Raw genomic sequence first — 24,422 nt, 5'->3', positions numbered from 1 at the left:
TTTCAATCCACCGAGCAGAGCGCAGGGTGAGGAGAGAGGATGGGTGAGGGAGATGGAGATGGGAGAAGTGAAGCAGAAGAGGCTGCTGGCCACTGAGGCTAAGAGCAGTCAGCCATGAGAAACGGGCTCTTTAGGACCCAGGCTGAGTCATTTGAGGTCATACTGGCACCGATGTTCCTGCACACATGACTTCTGGAAACAAGACTGGGAGGGAAACAGGAAAACTATCATCAAATGGATATGTGATCTGTTACACAAGCCAGGCATGGTGACATGATGACATCTGTGTTCTCAGCCCTTGGGAGGCAGAGGCAGAGGCAGAGGCAGAGGCAGAGGCAGAGGCAGAGGCAGAGGCAGAGGCAGAGGCAGAGGCCTGATGCACGTTTAAGGACAGCCTGGTGGTCTACCTAATGAGTACCAGGACAGCCTAGGCCACATACAAACCTGCCTCAAACAAACGCCACTAAAGAGAAGACATGTCCTGATAACAGGCAGGCATTAGCCATAGCTCGTGTCATTGTAAACCCCGCCTCCACCCCAGACGTCACAATCACACGGAATAAACTGTCCAATTATGATGTATCTTTTGGCCTATAAAGAATATGTTATTTCCTCACTTTGACATGGCTATTCAAATGAAGGATCCCTGTATCCTCATAAAGTTTTTTCTTTTTTCTTTTACTTGAGACTGAGCTTCACTATGTATCCCTGGCTAATTTGGAATTCACTGTGAAGACGCCCCTGGCCTTGGCCTGAGAATGCTGGGATTACGAGCATGCGTGATCATGCCTGCTCCTTCTGAACTTAATTTTTAAAATCGAAGCTCAGACTCGGTAGCCCAGCACACATGAAGCCTAGGTGTGATCTTTCCAATCACAAAACCACAGCATCTAAGGCTCTAGTACACAAGGACTGAGAATACTGTGAATGTTACTTAGGAAACGGCTCATTGGGTAAAGAGTTTTATTCTTAGCACCCAGATATGGTGGCACACATGGTGATCCCAATCCTGGGGTGCACAGAGGCAGGAGGATACCTGGCACTCGCTGACTTGCATCGAAGCATAACTGACAAGCTCCAGATCCTGTCTTAAAAATAAAGTGGGTTCCCCAGCTCCGAAAAAAAGAACCAAAAAAAAAAAAAAATAAAGTGGGTTACTCCTGGGGGCTGACACTCAAAGTGGACTCCAGCCTACACACACACACACACACACACACACACACACACACCACGCACACCACACACACACATACAGTACACACACACTACACACCACGTACACTCTATACACATACACTTTACACACCACACACACAGTACACGCTCTACACACACTACACACCACACACACACAGAAAAACGTGTGAAAACTCTCCCTCCCCCCACAAAATATGTGCACACCCTCCCTGCTGACACCCTTACCTAGCTCCTCTATTTGACAGATTCTGTGAGGGGAACTCAAGCCTTTGCAAAGGGCTAACCACATGGTCTCTCCCGATAGCATTCCAAGGTCGAGGTTGTAGAGTGTGAAGTGAAGGGCTGCTCATTAAGTGGTCCTAATAGAACAATTAGGATTTGATACATACAGATTTGATAATTGGGGGTGAAGCCAGGGTACGCAGTGAGCATTCTGTCCCCACGTAAACAAGTGTATACTATATGACGAACTTAAGTTGGGATACAGTCTCCTCTACTGAACCACTGTCACTTGTCAAACACTTGATCTGAAAGACAGCCCAACCAAGGCTGGCAGCCTTCTTGATCTGTGTGTAGAAAGCTATCAGCTTTCATAGTCAGGGGACCCTGAGAATTCTACTTTTTAAAGGGCCACAGCTGGCAGTGGTGGTAGACGCTTGCACTCCCAGCACTCTCCAGGGAGACTTAGGTGGATCTCTGTGAGTTCAAGGCCAACCTAAGCTACATAGAGATCCTATCTCAAACAACAACAGACGGGCCTGGGAGAGGTCTCAGTGGGTTGAAGCATCTGCCACACAAGCCTGGTAACCCGAGCTTCACCCACATAGCACACACGGGGTAGAGAGGAAAAACCAGCTCCATAAAGGTGTCCTCTACCCACTACACGTGCACTCCCCACAAGAAAAACAGAACAAAAAAGGTTCCCCAATTTAAATCGATTTATTTTCATTTTGTGTGCATGAGTGTTTGCCTGCAAGTACGTCTGTGTACTGCCTGTGTGCCTGGGGTCCGAGGAGGAGGCCAGAGAGAGTGCTGAACCCCTTGGCACTGGAGTTCCAGATGATCTGCCAAGTAGGTGCTGAGAGTTGAACCTGCGTCCTCTGAAAGGGCAGCAAAGCACTCTGGAGCCTTCTCTCTACTCCCCAACTGAAATGATAAATTAGCTTGTTTAGTGTGTGTTGTGTGCATGTCATGGCCCATGTGTGGACAACGGAGTCAGCTTGGGCCTCCTACCATGTGGGAGCCATCCCTGGGCCCTCTGAGATCCGTGCTCTGTGCAATCTTCCTGGTTTTGTTGTTTGTTTTAGGTTTTTTCAAGGGTGGTGTAAGGGGCTGAGGAGAAGCAATGGAAGCCTTGGAAGGTAATAAGACAGAACTTCAACTTCTTTACCAGGGGAACTTTGCAATCTAAAGGTTAGTGGAACTATTCCCCTCCCTTATTTTGCCCTGTCTGGTTTTGGTTTTTCTTGTTTGTTTCGTTTGTAGTTGTTTTGTTTTGGGTGGGGCAGGGGAATCACATTTAGTACCCAGTGTCACATCTTTTGTAGCGTCTCATCTGCTAGATTTACCCAGATTTCTCATTTACTTCCTTCCCTCTCCTTCCTTCTCTCTTTGCGATAAGAGTGTCCTGTAGACCAGGCTGGACCCAAATCCAATCTGAAACCCAAGATGACCTCGACCTCCTGATTCTGCTTTGCCTTCTGGAGAGCTGGGATTGCAGGTGTGCACTCCCACCTCTGGCTGCTCGAGAGGTACCAGGGAGGTACCCCATTAGAGCAAGCAGACGGGCAGGCAGGCATTCTACCAGCTCGGCTACAGTCCAGCCCTGGCCTGCTGTGTTTTTATTTTCAAACACTGTTTTCATATCTAGAAGGTTAGAACTGTGTGAGGGCACTCTCTAGGGTGTGTGTGGGCAGAGGATAAGCTTAGGTGTTGTCTCAGATGCTGTCCTAAGGCTGGTTGAGTACTTAGGCTGGCTGTCCAAAAAGGCGGGATGTGTCTGTCTGTTTTTCTAGGGCTGCGACTACAGGTGTGAGGCGCTGAGCTTGGCTTTTTGGGATGTTCAAGGATGGAACTCGGGTCTGTGCTAACACTGGGTCTTTTTTTAACCTTCATTTACTGTATTTCATTTCCCCTCTGTGGTCTTGGCCCTTTCTGTGGTGCTGCAGATAGAAACCAAGACCTCAGGCTCGCTATGCATGCGCTGTCACTGAGCGCTATCCCAGGCCTCTCCTCTAAGGTTTTAAGCTTATGTAAAGTAGTGGTAACCATTTCCCTCCACAAAGTCCGTCCGCCATTTACTGCCTGCTCATTATGAGTGGCATTTCTTGCTGCTTTGATCTCTTTTCAGTCTTGACTGAATGCCAGGCAAATATCTCTCTTTTTTTTTTTTTTTTTTTTTTTTTTTGGTTTTTCAAGACAGTTTCTCAGTGTAGCCTTGGCTGTCCTGGAACTCTGTGGACCAGAGTGGCCTTGAACTGACAGAAATCCTCCTGCCTCAGTTTCCTAAGTAGCTGGGACCACAGACAAGGGTGGACATAGTAGGCCTCACATCTGTGTATGTTAAATTTATATTACCAGGTGCTGAATATTTTTTTTAATAAAAAACTATTTTTGTGTATGGGGCTTTTCCTGAATTATTTTGCCTGTTATGAGTACCTAGTACTTCGATCTGGTCCTTGGAAATTGTGAGCTATCATGTGGGTGCTGAGAACTAAACCTGGGTCCTCTGCAAGAGCAGCCAGTGAGTGCTCCTTAAGAAGCCGCCTCTCCACCTAGGTGCGGGGCATTCTTATGTCCATATAGATACCTTTCTGGTTTAGGATGCAGTGGAAAAAAAAACCATTTTTCTCCTTCTAAATCTTGTGGGTTTCTTGTTTGTTTTTGTCTTTTAAGACAGGGTCCTGGAATTCACTATGTAGATCAGGCTGGTCTTGAACTCACAGAGATCTGCTTATCTCTTTACTAGAGTGCTAGGATTAAAGGCATCCACCACCATGCCTGCCTGCTTTTAAATTTTGTTTGTTTTTGTTTTTTTGAGACAGGGTTTCTCTGGAACTCCAGCTGTTCTGGAACTCATTGTGTAGACCAGGCTGGCCTCAACTCAGAGATCCTCCCGGCTCTGTCTCCTGAGTTCTGAGTGGGAACTTCGATGAAGCTTAGGATGATTTTTGAACTGATCTTTCTATGCACCTCCACCTCTGGGTTACATGGTTCTGGGGAACTTTCCCGGAGCCTAGTGTACTAGTCAATGCCTCTCCTGGGCCACAGTCCCAGTCCACGCTTCTTAATTTTACTTTATTAGTATTTATCTTATTACCCTTATTAATATTTATTAATATATGTTAAATTTCAGTAGGGGACGGCTTGTGAAAGTCCACTGTCTTCTCTACTGTGTGGGTCCTGGGGATTGGAAGCAGGAAGCTCGACCTGCTGAGCCATCTTACCAGCCCCTCGTTAATTTTCAATAGAGGGTTAATTTAATTCCAGTCTAGACTGAGGCCCTTCTGCGTACTTAACTTGATGCCCCAGGAACTACATGAGTTAGGAGGGAGCTTCGTGTGCAGCTGGCTGTGGTCCTTTTGGCTGGTTCCTAAGACCTGTGGGTCACTAACGCTAGGGACTGAGTAGAGCATTTGCCTAGAATGAATGCATCAGGTAGGAGCTAAGGAGGGTCACGTCCAGTCCCCAGGAACTTCCTCTCCACCCCCACACCCTTAACTACCAGAAGAAAGAGGCAGTGCAAGTTTTCAGAGTGTGTTCTCTGTGCAGCACTTTCCTGCTGCCCCACTGTGTGCCAAGGCCTCACAGGAAGCTGGGCACTTAAAGGCTCATCACTAACTTCCCCTCTCAGGGGTCAGAACTTTGTGCTGCCTCAGACCTAGTGGCTAAAGTCTACTGTTTCATGTATTATGTTCAAAGAGGAAGAGCATTACATTAATTAATTCGTGCATGCATGTGTGCACGTGTGCGCAGCTATGTGCATGCCACACAAAGCAAAGGTCAGAGGACAGCTTCGGGGCGTCAGTTATTTTTGTTCCATGAGACAGAGGAGACAGAGCTCCCGTCTTCAGCTTGGCAGCCTATACTGAGCTGCTATGCTAGCTTTCCAAGCTTTAATTGTTTCTTGTGTAGGTAGATAAAGCCACCACCGCTCTGCAGTGTTTTAAATGTGTTTAGTTTCTTATCTATCTTTGTGGGTGTGAGCATGGGGGCCTGCATTCCTGTGCCCAGAAACTAGGACAGCGGCTCTCTGCCGTTCCCACATCCCATCATATTTGAGATGGGCTCTCGCACTAGAACTAGTTTGCCATTTCAGCTGGGATGCCTGGCCAGAGAGCTTCTGCACTGCCTTGGCCTCTCTCTGCCTCAGGAGCTTCTAGATCTGCCTGCCTCCTCCCTGGCATCCTTGGGGTTACAGGAACACATAGCTACGCCCAGCATTTTACTCCGCTGGTTTCATCTAGACCTTCATGTTTACACAGTAAGTGCTAGAACCGCTGGGCTATCTCCTTAGCCCTCCTACCCCTGAGGTTTCAGTTAAAGAATAAAATCACTTTAAGGGAGCTAGATGTGATGATGTGTGCTCCTGTCTATAATGTCAGCCAGAGGGAGGCTGAGGCAGGAGACTTGTCTAGAATTTGAGGCCAGCCAGGGCTACCTAGTAAGTTTTAGTCCAGCTTGGACTGAGAATAAGAGTTTGTCTTAACAGGAGCCAGTGGCCTCTGAGCCTTGGCTGCCACTCTGGAACTTCCTTGGTGGGAGGAGGGAGCTGATTTCTCCTAACCACCAAATCCCAATCGTGGTGTACCGAGTTCCAGCATATTCACACAAGGTAAATGTACCCGAAACTCTGAAAGTCAGGGAGCATGGACTGAAATCAGACTGTCCCCAAGAGTGAGGACGGGGCACTTCCTCTTTGACTGTGATGGAGCTTGGGAAACGCAAGGCTTCTTGTAACGTGGTCAGTAATCATGTTCAGGGCTATAAGAAGATCCAACTCCTACTGTTAGCCAGGTACTATATGAGGGGCCTGGACATCAAAGTAGGACGCCATGACATGTAATGAAGGCAGAAAGCTAGCAGGGTTTTGTGGCACAAGCCACTGGTCACAGCACTCCAGAGGGAGAGGGTGGGAGGCTCTCTGAGTTAGAGGCCGGCCTCGTCTGCACAGCAAGCTCTAGGCCAGACAGGGCTCTATACAGCCTAAGAATCTGCTTGAAGGGAAAGGTAAACACAATGCATGTTTTATAGGACTGAGAACTTTACCCACTGTATAAGGAACTGTTTCCAAAGGGCACCCAGAGCTTGTTAGGCAATGCCCACTACTCACAGAATAACTCATTTTTTTTATTTTGTTATTTTGAGCAGGGTCTCTCCACATAGCCCTGGCTGTCCTGGAACTCACTATGTGGATCAGGTTGGTCTTGAACTCACAGAGATCTGCCTGCCTCTGTCTCCAAAGCAGTATGATCAAGGGCGTGCAGCACGGGGCCAGCGTCAGGATGAGTTGTACTTTACTGTCATTTAGGATGGTGCTGGGCTGGCAGGTCTGTAGCTACAGGATGTCACCCACTAGGGTGTCTGCTGCCTCTAGGGAGCTCATTGCCTTTTGAAGGAGGCACATGGAAGCTGGCAGGATGGCCCAGTGGGTAAAGGTGCTTGCCACACAAGCCTGGCAACCTGAACTCAATCACCAGCGCCAACTGCACGGAGCTGTCGTGTCTCCAGGCGTGCACTGCAGCTGGTTCGCCCCTTCCCCGTCCCGGAACACTCTCCTCGGCCTGATTTCCCTGACTTTTCCAGGTGAGCTGACGAGAATCTTCCTGGACTGACACCGGTAGCAGGGGTGGAAGAGAGGAGCTGTCTCCAGTGGATGGAAGTCAGAACAGCTCCGAGGACACGGAGCAGGCAAGACTGTAGGTCACCCAGGCGGCAGGCACGGGCTGGTAAGCAGGACGACTCATTGTTTCACTGTCCCTCCAGGTTAATTCTGTTCCAGGGAGCGAGGGATACCAGGCTTGGCCAACAGGGTACAAGCAGCGCTGTCCGCGGACCACTAAGGACATCAATACTCCATATCTAGTAGCTGGTCTTTCCCACCTCGTTCTACCTCAAGCACCAGATTTCTTATGAAATATGACCCCGTGAGTTAGAAAAGAACATGACTGTGTGTTCAGTTGTAGTCCGTGGGAGAAGACAAACTAAACTGAAGTTGTCAGGGCAGGAGACAGGACTGGCAGGTGTGACGGTTTGAAGAATGGCCCCACAGGCTCACCAGGGAGTGGCACTATTTGAAAAATGATAAGGATCAGGAGGGGTGGCTTTGTTTGAGGAAGTGTGTCACTGGGGTGGCCTGTGGACTGGGATGTATCTCAGCTCCGGCTCCAGCATCACGTGGGCTGCAATGCTCCTAGCCAAGATGATAATGGACTAAGCCTCTGAAATTGTAAGCAAGAAACTAAATGCTTTCTTTAATCCCATGCAGCAGGGAGTCAGGCAGTGGCCAGCAGATCGCTGAGTTCAAGACCAGCCTGGTTCATAGAGTAAGTTCAAGGTCAGTCAGGGTTACACAGAGAAACCCTGCCGGGGGGCTCAGGTCGCCTTGGTTGGAGTTCTCACTGATGGAACAGTGACAAGAGAGCAGGTGAAGTGCTTACCTACAGGACTAATATCCTGAGACTGAACCCACATCTCTCAAGAAACTAGACAGAGCTGTGCACATCTAGACTCCCACTGTCTCCCTGGGGAATGGCCAGAAGTTCATGGCCAGCCAGTGAACTGAAAGAGACACTGTCTAAAACACAATGCAAGTCAAGGCCTGACACCCAAGGTTATCCTCTGGGACACATATTCAAAGACACATATGCATCACACACACAAGGAGGAGGAGTCAGACTCAATATGCTTGCCTCCGGCTTTGCAGCTACTGTTCAGTTAAAGACATACATGTTCACTGTGTCACCAGCTAATGGCCCAGCAGAAGGGGAACGTAGAAAAGGCTAAGACGGTGACTCTAACAGTGGGCAGGCAGAAACCTCTAATGCCGTGTGGTTTGCAGGCCTTTTAAATTACGTCTTGACCAGGCGTGGTGGCACACACACTAATCCCAGTACCTGAGAGGCGGAGGCAGGAGGGCCACAGTAAGTTTCAGGCCAGCCTGGCCTGCATAGTGAGTTCCGGGTTAGACAGGGATCTATAATGAAACCTTGCCTCAAAAACAATTTAGGCCCTCTGTGGTGACATGCGCCTTTAATCCCAGCTCTTAGGAAGCAGGCAGACCTCTGTGAGTTCACAGAGAGTTCCAGGGTAGCCAGGGCTACACAAAGACCCTGTCTTAAAAACAAATAACAAAATTAATTTTAAAAAGCAAAAAGGAAATCCTGTCTGAAATGAAGAGGGAGAGTAATAAGGCTAATATACTAAGCACCACGTCAGCAAAACCAAATGCACCCCACGTGGGCAGCAGAGAGGCCTCGCAGTCTGAGGAGCTATAGGAGCAGGGTTGTGCAGAGGATGGGGACCTACAGGAGACGGGGCTCATTTGTTTTGGAGAATGCTTTAAATATAATAAAGGCAATAAATCTTACCTGCTACCATGTCTAAGTTTTTCTATTATGTTTACTTTGTGTGTGCGCGCGCGCACACGTGTGTGTGTGTGTGTGTGTGTGTGTGTGTGTGTGTGTGTGTGTGGTGCATACATGGGCGTCAGAAGACAGCCTGAGGGAATCAGTTCTCTCCTTACCTGGTCCTGGGTAAGGAACCAAGTTGGCAGGCTTGGCAGCAGACGCCGTTCCTAACTGAGTTATCACATTAGCTCCTGTTTTTTTTCTACTTAAAAAAAAAAAAAAAAAAAAAAAAGACACTGTTACGTGCTGTCAGGGAGGCGAGCTGCCCCACCCAAGCCTAAAGTTCACTGAACACATCAAAACTAATGAGGCAGCTCCAGGGTTGGGGGGTGGCTCAGTATGTAAGGGACTTGCTGCCTAAGCAATGGTGATTGAGGTCAGATCTCTGGGACCCATGGAAAACAAAAACTAAACCAGACACAGGTAGACACTGAGCGTGCCTAAAAAAACACGAGGAAGGGTAAGAGAGAAGTCCGTGTGACAGTAGCCCCAGATCTCTGCACACCCACACATATGTGTGGCATACACTACATGCACACACACCCAAAATTAATTAGGGGCTGGAGAGAAAGAGCACCAGCTGCTCCCGTAGAGGACTCTGATTCAGTCTGCAGCACTGACATGGCAGCTGACCGCCATCTGCACTCCAGCCCCAGGATCTGCAGCTCTGTGGATACTGTATGGGCATGGTACACAGACACTGTATGGACACGGTGCACAGACACTGTATGGACACGGTGCACAGACACTGTATGGACACGGTGCACAGACACTGTATGGACACGGTACACAGAAATATATGCAAGCAAAACATCCACATATATCAAATAAAATGGGAAAAAATTAATTAAAAAGATTTCATTCTAACACTTGGGAGGTAGAGGCAGGAGGATCAGGAGTTGGAGGCCAGTCTGGGCTGGACACCCAGCCTCGGAGGGGAGAAGGCCAGAGATGGAGCAGTTCTAAACAACAGTGCTTTCTGTGGTGAAGCCCTGACTGGTTACGCTCGCTCTTCAATCCCACTGCTCTGTCAATGAGTACCATGTAAAATGTCTTGGCTTTGCAGCATGTTCCAAGGAAAACAGCCCTATGGAAACAACCAACAGACAGAGGAGTTGCTGAGGATTCCCCTTCCTAAGGGCACCTCAAGGAGAATGTGTGGCAAAATCAAGTTTTAAAGGAGAAACATGAGAGGACTTTTAAACAAAAGTTTAAAATGATTTAGCTTGTAATGTAGCAGGACAGAGGCCAAGGAAGGGTTCTGAGTTCAAGACTGGCCTGGGTCACGAAGTAATCATCTTCCATAAACAAAGTAGTAACAGGCTGAGCCTGCTGGCTACACCTTTAATCCCAGCACTCGGGAGGCTGAGGCACCACTGAGAGTTCAAGGCTAGCCTGGACCACATGGGGAGTGCCAGTCCACCCACGGCTATAGTCCTTGCTTTCACACATAAGCACTCAGGGAGTTGGGCATGTTAAATACACAGGCTTGCTCCATTAAAGGAAGGGATGTAAAACCTGCTTCCACGCAGAAGGCCAGGAGCAGACGTGCTTAATGAATGAATGGCCTAGTAACCACTGCACTATGTGGCTGCGAGCACAGCAGACCCCTCCCAGGCCCTTGTCATGAGCCTGTCCATCTACAGAGCCCACCTTTATGGAAGATGTCACATGTGCCACATCTCACTACACTACACGTAGGGCTAAGTTCATTACCACCGGGAAAAGTCTCATGCTTTAATATGCCTCAAGTAAACTGCTCGGCCAGGCTCTCACAACACACACACACACACACACACACACACACACACACACACACACACACACACACACATGGCCGCAGAGTGAGACCCTACCTCAAAATAAGCAAAGAAATCTAAAAGCCACAGGACAGTGAGTGGCTCAGCAGACAGAGGTGCTTATGACAAGCTTGACTGTGATGCCCAAGACCTCCATGGTAGGTAGAGGTCTCCTACCTGTTATCCTCCCTTCTCTAGTATGTGCAGCAAATAAATGTATTAAAATATTTGAAAATAAAAGTATAATTAAACAATCTCTAAGTATAATGAGGATAGTAAAGTCAGCATTTCAAACCTCGGAGGAAAAGGAGCATTATCAATCAGAGTTCCTAGCATGTGCTTGCCGAAGGCACGGAGTCTAACCTGAGGAAGACTAGGGGGGAACCTCGTCTTTCTTTGTTGAGATGGGGTTTTGCTCAAGTGACCTCCCTGGCAGGCTCCTCAGTAGCTGGACTACAGGTAGATGCCAGCACACCAGGAACAGATACCTTATGAACCAAACAGCAGCGGTCCCACTGGAGAGACGCTGCCTGTGCACCACAGGCCTCTCTGGGCCTCCTCTCTGTGGTAATTTACAAGGTAAATTGCCCATCTGCTGGATGAAAGTCGCTTCCCACGGAGCCTGCCTTCTTCCCCAACTCCTTTTCCTGACTTAGCAGCTCCCAGAAGGCCAAGCGTGGCTGTCCTTTCCAACACAAAGGTTACAGGGAGAGCTACTGAAAGTGTGAATTTTCTAGCAGCAAGTGTGTGGGGGCTGGGGGTCACCCAGGACTTGACACATGCCCAGGTACACAGCCTGCTCTGGGCTGCCTCCTAGAGCCCCACTTTAAAATCTCTCGAGGGAGGGAAGGGGAGGTAAGTGTGTGTGCTCTCACACGGGCATGCGTGCGGACATCATGCTTGTGTGTGAAGTCAGAGGACAGCTTTTTGGAGCTAGGAGGCTCTCTGGCTAGCTGCTGCACTGCAGACCCAGGTCACCTGGGATGAGGCACTCTCCTGTCTCCACTTCCCACCTTACCTCTGGAGTGCTAAGATTACATGTGCACCCCCACATCTGCCTTTTCACAGGGTGCAGGCAGTAAGCCCAGGACTTCAGACTCCCGGGCAAGTGGATTTACACTCTGAGCCACTTCCCTGATTCAGTGCCCCAAATTTCTAAAAGTATAATTATAAGTAGCCCAGCATATCTAAGATATTAATTAGAACATGTAGTTAAGGGGTTGGGGATTTAGCTCAGTGGTAGAGCACTTGCCTAGCAAGTGCAAGGCCCTAGGTTCGGTCCCCAGCTCCAAAAAAAAGAAAAAGAAAAAAAAAAAAAGAACATGTAGTTAATATACTTACAAGATACTTTACATTTTTTCAAGACAGGGTTTCAAGACAGGCATGCAAATTTACGAGATCCTGGTCTACAGAGAGAGTTCCAGGACATCTAGGGCTATACAGAGAAACCCTGTCTCAAAACAAACCACACACACACACACACACACACACACACACACACCCCAAACCCAAAAACCAAAACACAAAAACCAAAAACAAAGACCAAAAATTTTTTTGAAGAATTGAGCTGAGCATGGTGACACAGGCCTGCAATATGGGAGGCTCACAATGGAGAAAGGCTCAAGACTAGTCTGAGCTACATACACGCAGTGAGACCACTGCCTCACCGAGAGGAGGGGACGTGGGGAGGCCTGGAGAGGCTCAGTGGTTCGAACCAGTTGCCCCTGCAGAGGTTTCCTTTGGTTCCCAGCCACTCAGAGCTCACAACTTTCTGTAACTCCAGATCCAAAGGATCTGACACCCTCTACTGGCCTCCGTGGTCACCAGTCATGAGTGATGCCACACACAAAACCAATCTAAAATAAAGCAGGGGGAGCGGCAGGGAGGGGGGACTTGTTAGAAGGATATGAGTAAGGCTGGTGGACCTCAAGGTCATAAGACCCTGGGTTCCACCTTTCAACTGCAGAGAAGTAAAGAGTGGACAATATCCACCCCGAGTACCCCTACTTGCTTCTGCAGATTGAACCCAAGGCCTCGTGTATGCTAATAATGCTCTCCACTGAAATGCATCTGTAGCTAGGTCAGGGGTGAGGACCGTTCAGTCATCACAGAAGTAACATCTGAGTTTGCCCAACTTGGAAAGCGGTGCGGCCTTGTCTACCCTGTACCGCTTGAAGGCTCCCGTGAACTGGCCTTAGCTTAGAGTCCTCCTACCTCCTCTTCCCGGGCACGGAGATGACGGGTGTGCACCACCACACCCAATTAATGCCACGCTGGGACCAGAGTTACTCAGGAAGGCCTGCGTGTCTGCTGTGTGTGTATGGTGGGTCTGTATGGCCGCAAGTGTGAGTGCATGTGTATGTGCATCTGTAGGCATGCAAGTGTGGAGGTCTGAGGTGGTTACCAGACCCCTTCCAAGATTAATTTCCATTTTTATTTATTGAGGCAGTGTCCTTCAACTGAACCTAGAGTTTGCCAGTGGCGAGACTAGCTAGCCAGCTTGCCTTGGCGTGTACATCTCTGACTCCTGGGTTCTGGGATTACAGGTCACTGCCAGCCCAGTCCACATGGCTCTTGTTTTGGGGGCTGGTGACCCAGAGTCCAGTCCCCATGCTTGCACACAAATGCTGTCATCTCATTTGCTGGGAACTGGATTTTTTGGTGGGTGAAGTGAATGAAGTCTACAATGTTTCCCACCTAACACACCACTCTGCAGGAAGCTCGGGAAGGACAAGGAGGGAAAACCTGAGGCAGATTTCTTCAGGGAGGTGGGGAGAACACATGTCTGTCTGGTCCCAATGCGGTTAGCTACGGTGATTTCTGGTTATGCTTCCAAGTGACTGGCTTGCTTGAGAACCGATTTTGTGACGTGCAAGTAAAAGCTTTTAACTGTTGGGCCTTCTGTTTAGTGCGCAGCCCAGCCTTCTCTCCTGCGTACACTCTTTCCTTCCACTCAAAGCTGTCCCCTCACAGCTGCCTCTCTCAGTCAATCCCTTTGTGTGCCATTACACTGGGGTGTCCACTGAAAAGGCCCTGCAGCGCTTGAGGGGAGAAATGCTCCTGCAGCGCTTGAGGGGTGCCCGTGCACATTAAGGAGCAGCCACACTGACAGGACGGGGAAAAGCTACTCCATCTCTCAGGTGAGGACAGACAGAGGTCCCTCTGCCTCTGCTTTTTCTTAAAATGTGTCCCCTGTCCCACAGAGAGTACCCCTTTAAAACAAGCTCCTCTCGGAGAAACTCCACTCCCATTACTGTAAAGGCCAACTCCCTCTTTCCTGCTCTTCTTACACAACTGAAATGGCCTGCACCGGCTCTTTGTGTGCCTGGTTCCCAGCCCTGTGGAGCCACAAGTGCAGGGCTCACCACTCATGCATGCTCTGTGCTCAGCTTGCACTCCACTGTCTGCTGGCACATCTTTCCTCCAGAGCCGCATGCTTGCCTGCTACCTCGTCCAGATCTCTTCCTACCTATCACAGCCACATACACTTCCATCACCCCTCGGCACGCTATGAACCTTACTCAGCTCCTCTGCTTGTCCTGAGGAAGGTGTAGGTTAGGATTCACGGGAACACCCTGAATACTCCCAAGAGGACCTGATAGACCTGCTTACTGCTTGCTGAGTGAATGAACGAATGACGGCTGCTCCCATGCCACCCTAACGAAGGCTTTCTCTGTCCTGACTGTACTTCCACTTAGCCACAGATCACAGAGTCATCCTCCAAGATACATGTACCCCCAAATGCTCTTTCAAGTGCTGTGCACACACACACACACAATTAATACTTAGTATTTAATGGGGAAGAAGGGCTCAGGAGATGATCAGGAGTAAAGGTGTATCCAAGCCTGATAACTTGAATCCCATCTCTAGAATTCAAAAGGTAGGAGAATCAACTCTCACGAGTTGTCCTCTGACCTCCACTCTGGAACTGTTGCTACATACATATACACACATACATACAAATATACATACGTACATGTAATTTTAAAATTGCAAATCAATATCGGATGGGGCTGGGGTTATAGTTTGGTAACACATTTTCCTGGCATGGCTTCATCCCCAGTACCAAACCAACCAACCAACCTATCAACCAAACCAACCAACCAACCAATCAACCAACCAACCTATCAACCAAACTAACCAACCAACCAACCTATCAACCAACCAACCAACCAACCAACCAGCCACTTATCAACCAACCTACCTACCAACCAACCAACCAGCCAACCAACCTATCAACCAACCAACCAACCAGCCAACCAAACAACCAAACAACCAACCAACCTACCAACCAACCTATCAACCAACCAACCAACCAACCAATCAACCTACCTACCAACCAACCAACCAACCAACCAACCAACCAACCAACCTACCTACCTACCAACCAACCTACCAACCAACCTATCAACCAACCAACCATCCAACCAGCCAACCAATCAACCAACCTATCAACTAACCTACCAACCATCCAACCAACCAACCAACCTACCTACCAACCAACCAACCAACCAACCTACCTACCAACCAACCAACCAACCAACCAACCAACCAGCCAGCCAGCCAACCCACCAACCAACCTATCAACCAACCAATCAACCAACCAAACTATCAACCTATCAACCAACCTATCAACCAACCAATCGATCTATTAACCAAGAGAGCGAACCCCATAGAACAATGGAAGAAAATTTGGGTTATTTAAAACTGAACGTAAAGACAAGGCAGTCTCATTGTGTAGAACAGGCTGGCCTTGAACTCAGACATCCTGCTGCATCTGCCTCCAAGTGCTGAGGTTACTATGCCTGACAAGAATGGAAAATGCTTTGAAGATGAATATATACAATCTCAAATTCATTGTGGTCAGGATGACCTGGAGCCTCTGGTCTTGCTTCCCAAGTCCTAATATTTCAGACGTGTACCACCACGCCTGGTTTATGCTGAGCTGGAGACTGAATCCAGACCGTTGCTGGACTGCTATGGCAGCTCACTGGACTACATCCTCAGTCCCTTCCTGTGCACACCTCTAGACAACTTATCCCAAATACAGTGTAGCTCTCATATTGTACTAAGAGATGATGAGTCTAGGGGTTTTCTCTGAGTATTTCCCCCTGGTGGTTAGTTGAATCCATAGGGGTGGATCTGGACAAGCTGATTGCATTTCTCATGTGTGTAGTGTGCATGTGTGCCTGCATGTTATGTGTGTAGATATGTGGCACTGCAGTCTTGCTGCTCTCCATCTTATCCTTTGGGGCAGGGTCTCAACTGAGCTCCCTAGTGTCCCAGTCTAGCCAGCCAGCCTGCTTTGAGAACTTTACCTTCCAACGTCTAGAATTACAGGGGGGGCCCGCCCAGCATTTGACCGGGTTCTGGCTGACCCAATTGTGAGGCAAGCAGCTGATCCACAGAAGGCACCATCTCTACAGCCTGAGAGAGGGATATTTTAAGGGCATTAAATAATCACTAAGGTACCTGACGCTATTTTACAATTTTACATTCAGGTAAGCTCTCTAGGCCCTCTGTTTCAAACATTGCCTGTTACACTGTTTCAAGTCCACCATGTACACCACATATGCGACAGATGTTTCTGCTGTTTTAGACAAGGGTCTATGTGGCTTGGTTGTTCTGAAGGTGGTCATGCCTGGAGTTCCAGAGTTCTGACTCCCTCTGCCTGCTAAGTGATTATAGGGGTGTGACATCACACTTGGACAAAGGTCCTACTTGTAAAGAGAAGCAGACTCTGAAGTAAAATAGCTATTAAAAAAAGGGGCTATCTGGAAAGCCAAATACAGTGACTTCTGTTGTAGTCCCAGGACTTAGGGCTAAGGCAGGGCTGCCAACAGTTCAAGGCCAGCCTGGGCTGGATAGCTCATGAAGGAAAAAAGGGGGGAAGGGGGTTAAAGAGCAGATGTGGCTCTAAACACAGTGGCAAGGCTTCTATTTTTCTTTGTGTGTGATCTCACCTAGAGGAACCCCGGGCAGACTTCTGCAGTTTTTAATGTCAAATGTTCACAGATCAGAATACAAACAGGAGTAAGGATTAGCCTACTTCTAGAATACTTACTTGCACTCCTAGGAAATCTGAGTTTTATAAAGAAAAGATGGCTTGCTTCTTTTATATTAAAAGCTAAAAGTAAGGCTGGGTGGTGGTGGTGGGTGGCTCATGCCTTTAATCCCAGCACAGGCAGAGGCAGGCGGATCTTTGTGTCTGAGGTCAGTCTGGTCTATAGAGAGAGTTCCAAGGCAGTGAGGACTACACTGAGAAACCCTTTCTCAAAAACAAAAAAAGCAAGCTAAAACAAACTTCAAATCAAAACCACAAAACTGTGGTAGCAATCAAAGGCGTGTAACTTTAGTTCCAAAGGATCTTTGAGGCCCTCTTCTGGCCTCCCCCAAGGGCTGTATGCATGTGGTGTACATACACAAATGCAGGCAAAACATCCATACATGTAAAATAAAAATATGATCTCAAAACCACAAAAACAAAATATACTTTTTTTCGGAGCTGGGGACCGAACCCAGGGCCTTGCATTTGCTAGGCAAGCGCTCTATCACTGAGCTAAATCCCCAACCCCCAAAATATACTTTTAATCAGGCACAAATGTGATTCCAGGATTCAGGATGCTGAGGCAGGAGGACTTTTTTGAGGCCAGTCTCTTGGGTGAAATAAGTTCTAGGCCAGCCAGAGCATCAAATGGTCCTTGTCTCAAAACAAAACAGGTTGGGAATGAATGTGACAGGCAAGCCTGAAGCCCAGGGCTTGATCACCAGTAAACACCCAGATAAGCTGTCAGCTCAGGCCTATAATGAGACCATCTCCAAAACTACCTTACTGCCGAGACCCACTGGATATTAAATTAGTCATGATTATGGGAGTCTACTGTGGTATGTGTGTAGAGGTTGGAATTTGGGGTTGGGGATTTAGCTCAGTGGTAGAGCGCTTGCCTAGCAAGCGCAAGGCCCTGGGTTCGGTCCCCAGCTCCAGAAAAAAAAAAAAAAAAAAAAAAAAAAGAAGTTGGAATTTGAGTCTCTCCTTCCACCCCGGGACACACAGGTGTCAGATTCATGGCAACTGGTTTTTACTACTAACCGTCTCATCTCAGCAGCCTTGATTTTATTAAAAACACACACACACAAAACAACACCACAGGGACCTGGCTAAGGTCAACTTTACCTTGTTCGACCGCAGAGTTCTCAGGTGTCTATAGTGTGCTGGTTGTAGATTAAAGTTTAATAGGAATGGTGAAATGAGATTCACGGACTCCCTGCAGCGACCTTAGGCAAGTCGGTTGCTTTCATAATACAGAAATTAGGGATAGAGTCCAATTCTTCTGAGACTTCAGCAGTATGCTTTTGAGACAGGCTCTCACCATGTAGCCTTGTGTGGCCTAGAACCCAGTGTAGACCACGCTGGACTCAAACTTAAGAGATACTCCTGCTTCTGCCTCCCTGAGAGTTGGTGTGCGCCACTGTACCAACTTTAACATCTATTAAATGGCCATCGGGGTGTGAGGCAGAATAAAAGTCTGACAAATAGTATTTGTGAAATGCTCACATTCTAGCCAGAGACAGAGTTGAACTCCTGATGATTGAAGCAGCTGGACTTGGTGGACCGGAAATAAGCACTTGGAGAGGGAACACCTGTCCTGACTTATGGATTCAAAGGTTCTGCTAATGCAATGTTTAATGTGTTTGTAGCTAGTGAGCCAAAGAAGCCACAAGAACAGAAGTGTCCAATTTACAACTTTATTAAGAAAATTATAATTAAACAAGTCACGACCTTTTAAGAATGTGGTTAGGACTAAGGCAGATCTCAGGACTTTCCCTGAATAGAAACACACATGGGTAGAGAGAGCAGTAAAGACCCAGTGGACCCTCCCAGCCCCAGGGCCCTCTTCTCCCACCTTCCCTAAGAGCCTGGGTGGGCACTACGAATGCTCAGTCTGGCCAGCACAGCCTCACCCTGCACTCCAATTCCAACCAGCCATGTACACGGTAGCCCATCCTAAGGCTTTCCTTTAAGCATCTTTTCTGCCCCTCGATGGACACCACCCACTTTATCAACATTACTCATCTGGAGAGGTCTGTTCCAGACATGCTGCTGCTCAGTAGCTATTTCTTTTACCCACTATTTCCATCAGACTAGGACACTTTCCACAAATGCGTCCTTTCTCCTTATATTCAGGCCTTTTTAACCTCCATCCCTAACAAATGATTCTGAATCTTCTAAGATGGCAGGAATCTGTTTTGAAACCCCCCCCACCCCCAATTTCCCTCTACTGTTACTTTGTAGCCAGTTCAGAGGACAGGAAACTGAGGAAAAAGTAACACCAGCTGCTTCAAAGACAAAGTAGCCGGTTAAGGGTTTATACATTTCCACTGGCATCCTTTGGATACTTTCTTCCCTCCACTCCTCCCTCCTCCAATGGAACTGTGCAAAGATCAGAAAGTCAGCACACTTAGTGCTCAGACTCGGGACTCCAGCCAGCAGCCAGCACGTTTCTTAGGTCCCACTTGCCCTGCAGCCCAGATGACCAATTTCCTTCTGAAACCAGTCACCACCTGTTCTTCCTAAAGCAGGCTGGCTGTGCTTTGGGTTTACACACCACAGCCTTCCTCCCGCTCCCTTCCCCCTCTCCCACAGTTACACTCCCTTTAATCTGCGCTCACTTTGTCTGCCTTCACTCCACTCTCCTCCCACCCTGACAGACCTTGTTCTTAGATCTGAAATTCTCTGTCACTTTCTCAAGAATCCTGCCCCTTTATCAGACTTCCTGTTTTATTAATCTCTCTCTTTGGTAGACACTCTCAGCTCAAGTGAAAATGAATTTCTGGGATGGGAAAACGGCTCAGGAGGTAAAGCACTTGCTGTCCAAGCCTTGGGCTTGATCCCCAGAGCCATTTGAAGATGGAAGACCTGACGGCCTCCACACACACAGCTCTCCTCACTACGTACACAGAATGAGAATGCAATCATTCGCCCATACACATTCTTTGAGCCCACTTCCCCCAAGCACTGCTGGACTTACACTGCAACACCCTGCAGCAGCCCTTCTACCCACACATCAGAGAAGCTACTTGTCAGGGTGGTCAGCCTAACTTTCACACTACTGTCCTTTCACAGCTTGTTCCTAGCTGCTCCTGTGATCACAAATGGCCTGGCCGCTCCCAGGACACACCTCCCATCTACAGCCCAGTGAGTGACTTCCAGCAGCCCAACCTCAGTACCCACAGGTACCATATGCATTCCAGTGACCATCCCTTCCAGCTAGCCCTCTTTTGCTCTTTTCTCCAATTGTAAGTGGCACCATCAGCCATTCAGGGCTTGGTCCATAAATGAGAAGGCATTCTTAAGATTCCTTCTGTCTTGCAGAGCCAGCCTACCGTGCACACCTCTCTCATCCCTACCTTGTACCCTGCAGCCATATTGTCTATAAAAAATATGAGCATCGGGGCTGGAGAGATGGCTCAGCGGTTAAGAGCACTGACTGTTCTTCCGGAGGTCCTGAGTTCAAATCCCAGCAACCACATGGTGGCTCACAACCATCTGTAAAAGAGATCCGATGCCCTCTTCTGGTGTGTCTGAAGACAGCTACAGTGTACTCATGTATCATAAATAAATACATTTAAAAAAAAAATGAGCATCTTTGCACCGGCTGTCCTAGGACTCAGGAAGCTGAGGCAGGAGGATCACACGAACACAGTACGTGAGACCAAAGTTTCCGCAGTGGAATGCTCCTTGGCAGGCACTCAGCCCTGATTTCAAATCCCCACCCCTCTCCCTTGGGCCCCTGCTTCAACTCTGCATGGCTTCTCACTGCAATTAGGACAAAAATCTAAAATCTCCCTAACTGGCCTAATCAAAGCAGCCCCAGAGAAGAGCTGCAACAACCTCTTCCTTCCAGTCTGCACCCTACACAGGCTCGGAATGTCAAACTCTGCTGAGATGTCTAACACAAGTTTATTCAAGTTTCAGCTCACGACATCTCAACAAGACTTACTAGCCAAAAAGGGTTATTCCCTTTATAACTTCCTGCTTACGTTTTCTCCCACTGCCTGTAAATTCCATGAGTTTAGACATCTTATTTTAAATTCCACTCAACATTATTCTTTCCCTATATGCTAGATTATTTTAGAGAAACCATTGTTTTAAAAGCTTTTTTGGATTTTTGCCAGACAAGTCACTTTAAAACAAATGTTTACAAACTTTGGGCTTTTTGTTTGCATGTATGTGTAAACCTATTTTTTTTTTTTAAAAAAAGATTTATTGGGGTTGGGGATTTAGCTCAGTGGTAGAGCGCTTGCCTAGGAAGCGCAAGGCCCTGGGTTCGGTCCCCAGCTCCGAAAAAAAGAACCAAAAAAAAAAAAAAAAAAAAAAGATCTATTTATTTTATGTATGTAAGTACACAGTCACTTTCTTCAGACACCAGAAGGCGGCATCAGATTTCATTACAGACGGTTGTGAGCAACCATATGGTTGCTGGGAATTGAACTCAGGACCTCTGCAAGAGCAGTAGGGGCTCTTAACTGCTGAGCCATCTCTCCAGCCCATAAACCTATTTTTTAAGTTGCATGGCTGCCCTGCCTACTTGGCCTGGCTGGACTTGAAGGCGGGCAGTTATTGGCCTAACTCACTCTCTGTTTACTTCTTTTTTTTTTCCCCACCCCCACTCCCCTCTGTTTACTTCTTAATCTTTCCTCTTGAGTCACCTTGAATTCTAGGAACAAGCAGGACTGATAAACATCCCTGTGGCATGGGCCTCAGGGACAATGTGCCTGCCTGAAGGGGTGCCCAAACCCAGTCACTATGGTGGTGGGGTGACTGGTTGGAGCAGAAGCAACTTGTAGCTTCAGAACCAGATTACACCTGAACCGGATCTCCTGCATTCCACCCCCACCTCATGCTTTCCTGAATAACATCAAAACCAGCTGGGGATGGAACTCTGGATAATGTCAACACCTGGAAGGTGGGTTCCAGGTCACTGAGTCCCTTGACTGTCCCTGTCTCAATGAGTAAGCTTTTCACTATTTACTTGCCTTTTAATGGCGTAACGGAATGGGCATGGAGGGGTCTAGCCTATTGGTACTGCCAGAGCCAGGCTTTTGCCCTAAGTACTCCAGTAATTGGGCCACAAAAATGGCCCAGGGAAAAGGTGATCTGCCACAGACTAATGCCCCAAGTTTAATCCTCAGGATCCACGTGGTAGAAAGGAAATGCAGTTTAAAAAACCCTCCACTAACGTTCAAACTCAGTACTAATATTTTAAAATCTCAAGATATCTAAATTTTCTACAAGAAAATGTTTTAAATGACTTTAATACATGGCAGGAAGGGGAAAATAATGAGCAGTCACACAAACCAAAATATGGACCTCAAATCTGATGTTTCAATCCCCCACCCCAAAATGTACAGTCTAGTTCTATATCGGCACTTACTAGCTTTCCCTGAGGGCTCTCAAACAATGGACTCTCATTCTGACTTCTCCCCGGTGGGGCTGGAATTTCAGTCCTGAGGAAGAATGCCAAGCTAAAACTGAACACAGCCTCTCTTGGTAAACAATGGAGATGACAATCTGGTTTTTAAAAACATCTCCCAGTTCATTTTGATGGTCAGATTAAAAAATTAAGTATGGAGCTTTTGGGGGGAACGCAATTTTTGCTGCTTAAAATGATACCACCCTCAACTAGATTAATAAAAACAGTATCTCAGGATGATAGAATAAACCTCAAGTATTTAAAGCACTAAACACTTTCTGGAATAAAAGTGCTCAATGTGTGGCCGGATGACAAAGTCCCTAACACCCACTGCCTACTGCTGTACTCAGAACACAAAGAGCAAAGCCACTGCTACTTCTGCCGACCAGAAACTTAACTATTTCCATCTCGGGGTGACTCCTTAGCTTTTCAAGCTGCTCTCTTTTCCTTTAACATTCTAAGATCTCTACACACCTAGCTGTATTTATGTACATAAGAAAACTTGTTTTTTACAAAGTGAAAAAAGTGCATTTTTAAGCTTATCTTAACTTCTTCACATCAGAGATTTTAAAAAGTCTTATTTTTGAAGTACCCTGAAGGCCCAAACCAGAAGTCACTTGCAACCATCTCGTCCCCGCATTCTGAGGACCAGATCCGGGTCTGTTTTACGATACAACCGACTGAACATAACCGGATTAAATGAATACTTGGGCCACTGGGTTACCGGAAGGCAGACCGACCCTGTTCTTGGCTTTGTTAGCTGGGGCTCTAACCCCCAATAAACAAGAAAACGAAGGGTCCCAAGTCCTGCCCTCGGCCGGGCCTGAAAGACCAAACCGTCCAGCCCAAGATCAAAGGAGAAAACACGGGGGAATGCGGGGAGACAGGGAGGGAAGCCATCAACCAAGGACCCCGACCGCATCCCACTATTTTCGGCCTGAGACAAATGACAGAAAGCAAACCGCCGCCAACTCAGCCCCTTCAAGCCCCAACCCAGCGAGCCAGCCTTTTGGGTCAGGGGTCGTGGTGGTCGCACGGGTCTCCGCGGCCTCGGCTCCATCCTCCGGACCCGGCGGTCCGCTCCTGGCTCCGGGGCTCCCCGGCTCCGCGGCTCCCGGCATAGGCCGAGCTTCCACACCGGGCGCCGCCCGCGCCACGAGGGAAGATGGCGGCCGCCGAGGAACTGCGCCACCAGCCCTGGCCACAGGCCAGGCCCAGCGCCATCTTAGCGTCCTCCAGTCCGCCGTCCCCACCCCGAGAAGCCGCTTTCGGGGCGACTCGGGAAGGGGGACCCTGAGAAGCCCTCTGGGTCGAAAAAAAAAAAAGCAAAAAGAAAACCAAAACAAACAAAAAAATCACCAAAACACAAAAAGCGCTCCCCGCCACAGTCCTCGGTCTCCCGGCCCGCCGGCTGACACGGGCCTCGCAGGCGGCCTCCCCACGGCCGAGCGGAGCGTGCAGCGGCCTGGGCCGCGTCCTCCGCAGGGCCTCGCGGCCGGCCGACAACCGCTACGGCAGGCCGGGCTTGCGCCACGACCCAGGCCCGGATGAGGCCCAGGGAGCCCGCGAACCCGGCACTGCCTCGGCCCCGGCCTCCCCCACGGCCCCGGCCTCTCTCCGCGGACGGGTGCGGCGGGAAAGAGGGAACCGCCCGGGTGCAAATGGAAGCGGGCTCTCGGGCCGGCCCCGCCGCCTCCCTCCCCTCTCCTCCGCCGACTCCATTTTTTTTTTCCTTCCCCGAGAAGCAAGAAAACGCGACTCCCCACCCCAGAGCCTCGGAGGAGGCGAGTGGGAGAGAAGGACCGAGGGGGTGTGCGGAGCCGCGAGGGGAGGAGATTGGGAGAAACTGATTTTTCTCGCTCGGCCGCCGTCACTCCAGGCCCTCCCTCGCCCCCTGCTCGCGGCCCCGCCGCGCCGCCGTCCTCCCCTCGCCGAGCCCCGCTCCCTCCTCCGCGGCTCCCCGGGCGGCTCCGGGGGGCGGAATACACACACTCGCGCACACACACTCGGCGCACACAACTAATTTGAAAGCGGCTCAATCAATGAGTCATTAAAAGGCTTCCCTCCCCTCCTCCCCTCCCCAGCGCCAACCGCCACGCCGCCACCTCCCCTCCTTTTTTATCCCACAACCCCCCCCCCCCCCTTCCCGGGCTCTCCCACTCCCCGCTCCAGAAATTTGCATCCGCGGATGGGGGGGGAGAAGGAAGAAAAAGGAAGGGGGGGAAAAAGGCAGGCGCCAGGCCCCCCACGCGGCCGCGGCGCCCCCCGGCCCGGCGCCGCCGCCCCCGGGCCGCCCGCGCCCCCGCCCGAGACACTGAACTTGG

General features: G+C 49.0%; 1 protein-coding gene across 5 annotated transcripts in view; it reads right to left on the bottom strand.

Moving 5' to 3' along the window:
* Nucleotides 1–24,422, bottom strand: part of Bicral (BICRA like chromatin remodeling complex associated protein) — an 84,898-nt gene that overhangs the window by 31,796 nt on the left and 28,680 nt on the right. The window contains exon 1 of one of the 5 annotated variants that reach the window (XM_087565091.1): nucleotides 445–493. The gene's annotated coding sequence lies outside the window, so the exon portion shown is untranslated. 5 annotated transcript variants of the gene reach the window in all.

This window comes from Rattus norvegicus, chromosome 9, assembly GCF_021556685.1.
Source record: "Rattus norvegicus strain SHRSP/BbbUtx chromosome 9, alternate assembly SHRSP_T2T, whole genome shotgun sequence".
Lineage (NCBI taxonomy): Eukaryota > Metazoa > Chordata > Mammalia > Rodentia > Muridae > Rattus > Rattus norvegicus.
The sequence above is the reverse complement of the archived record's forward strand: the minus strand, read 5'-3'. Positions and strand labels throughout refer to the sequence as shown.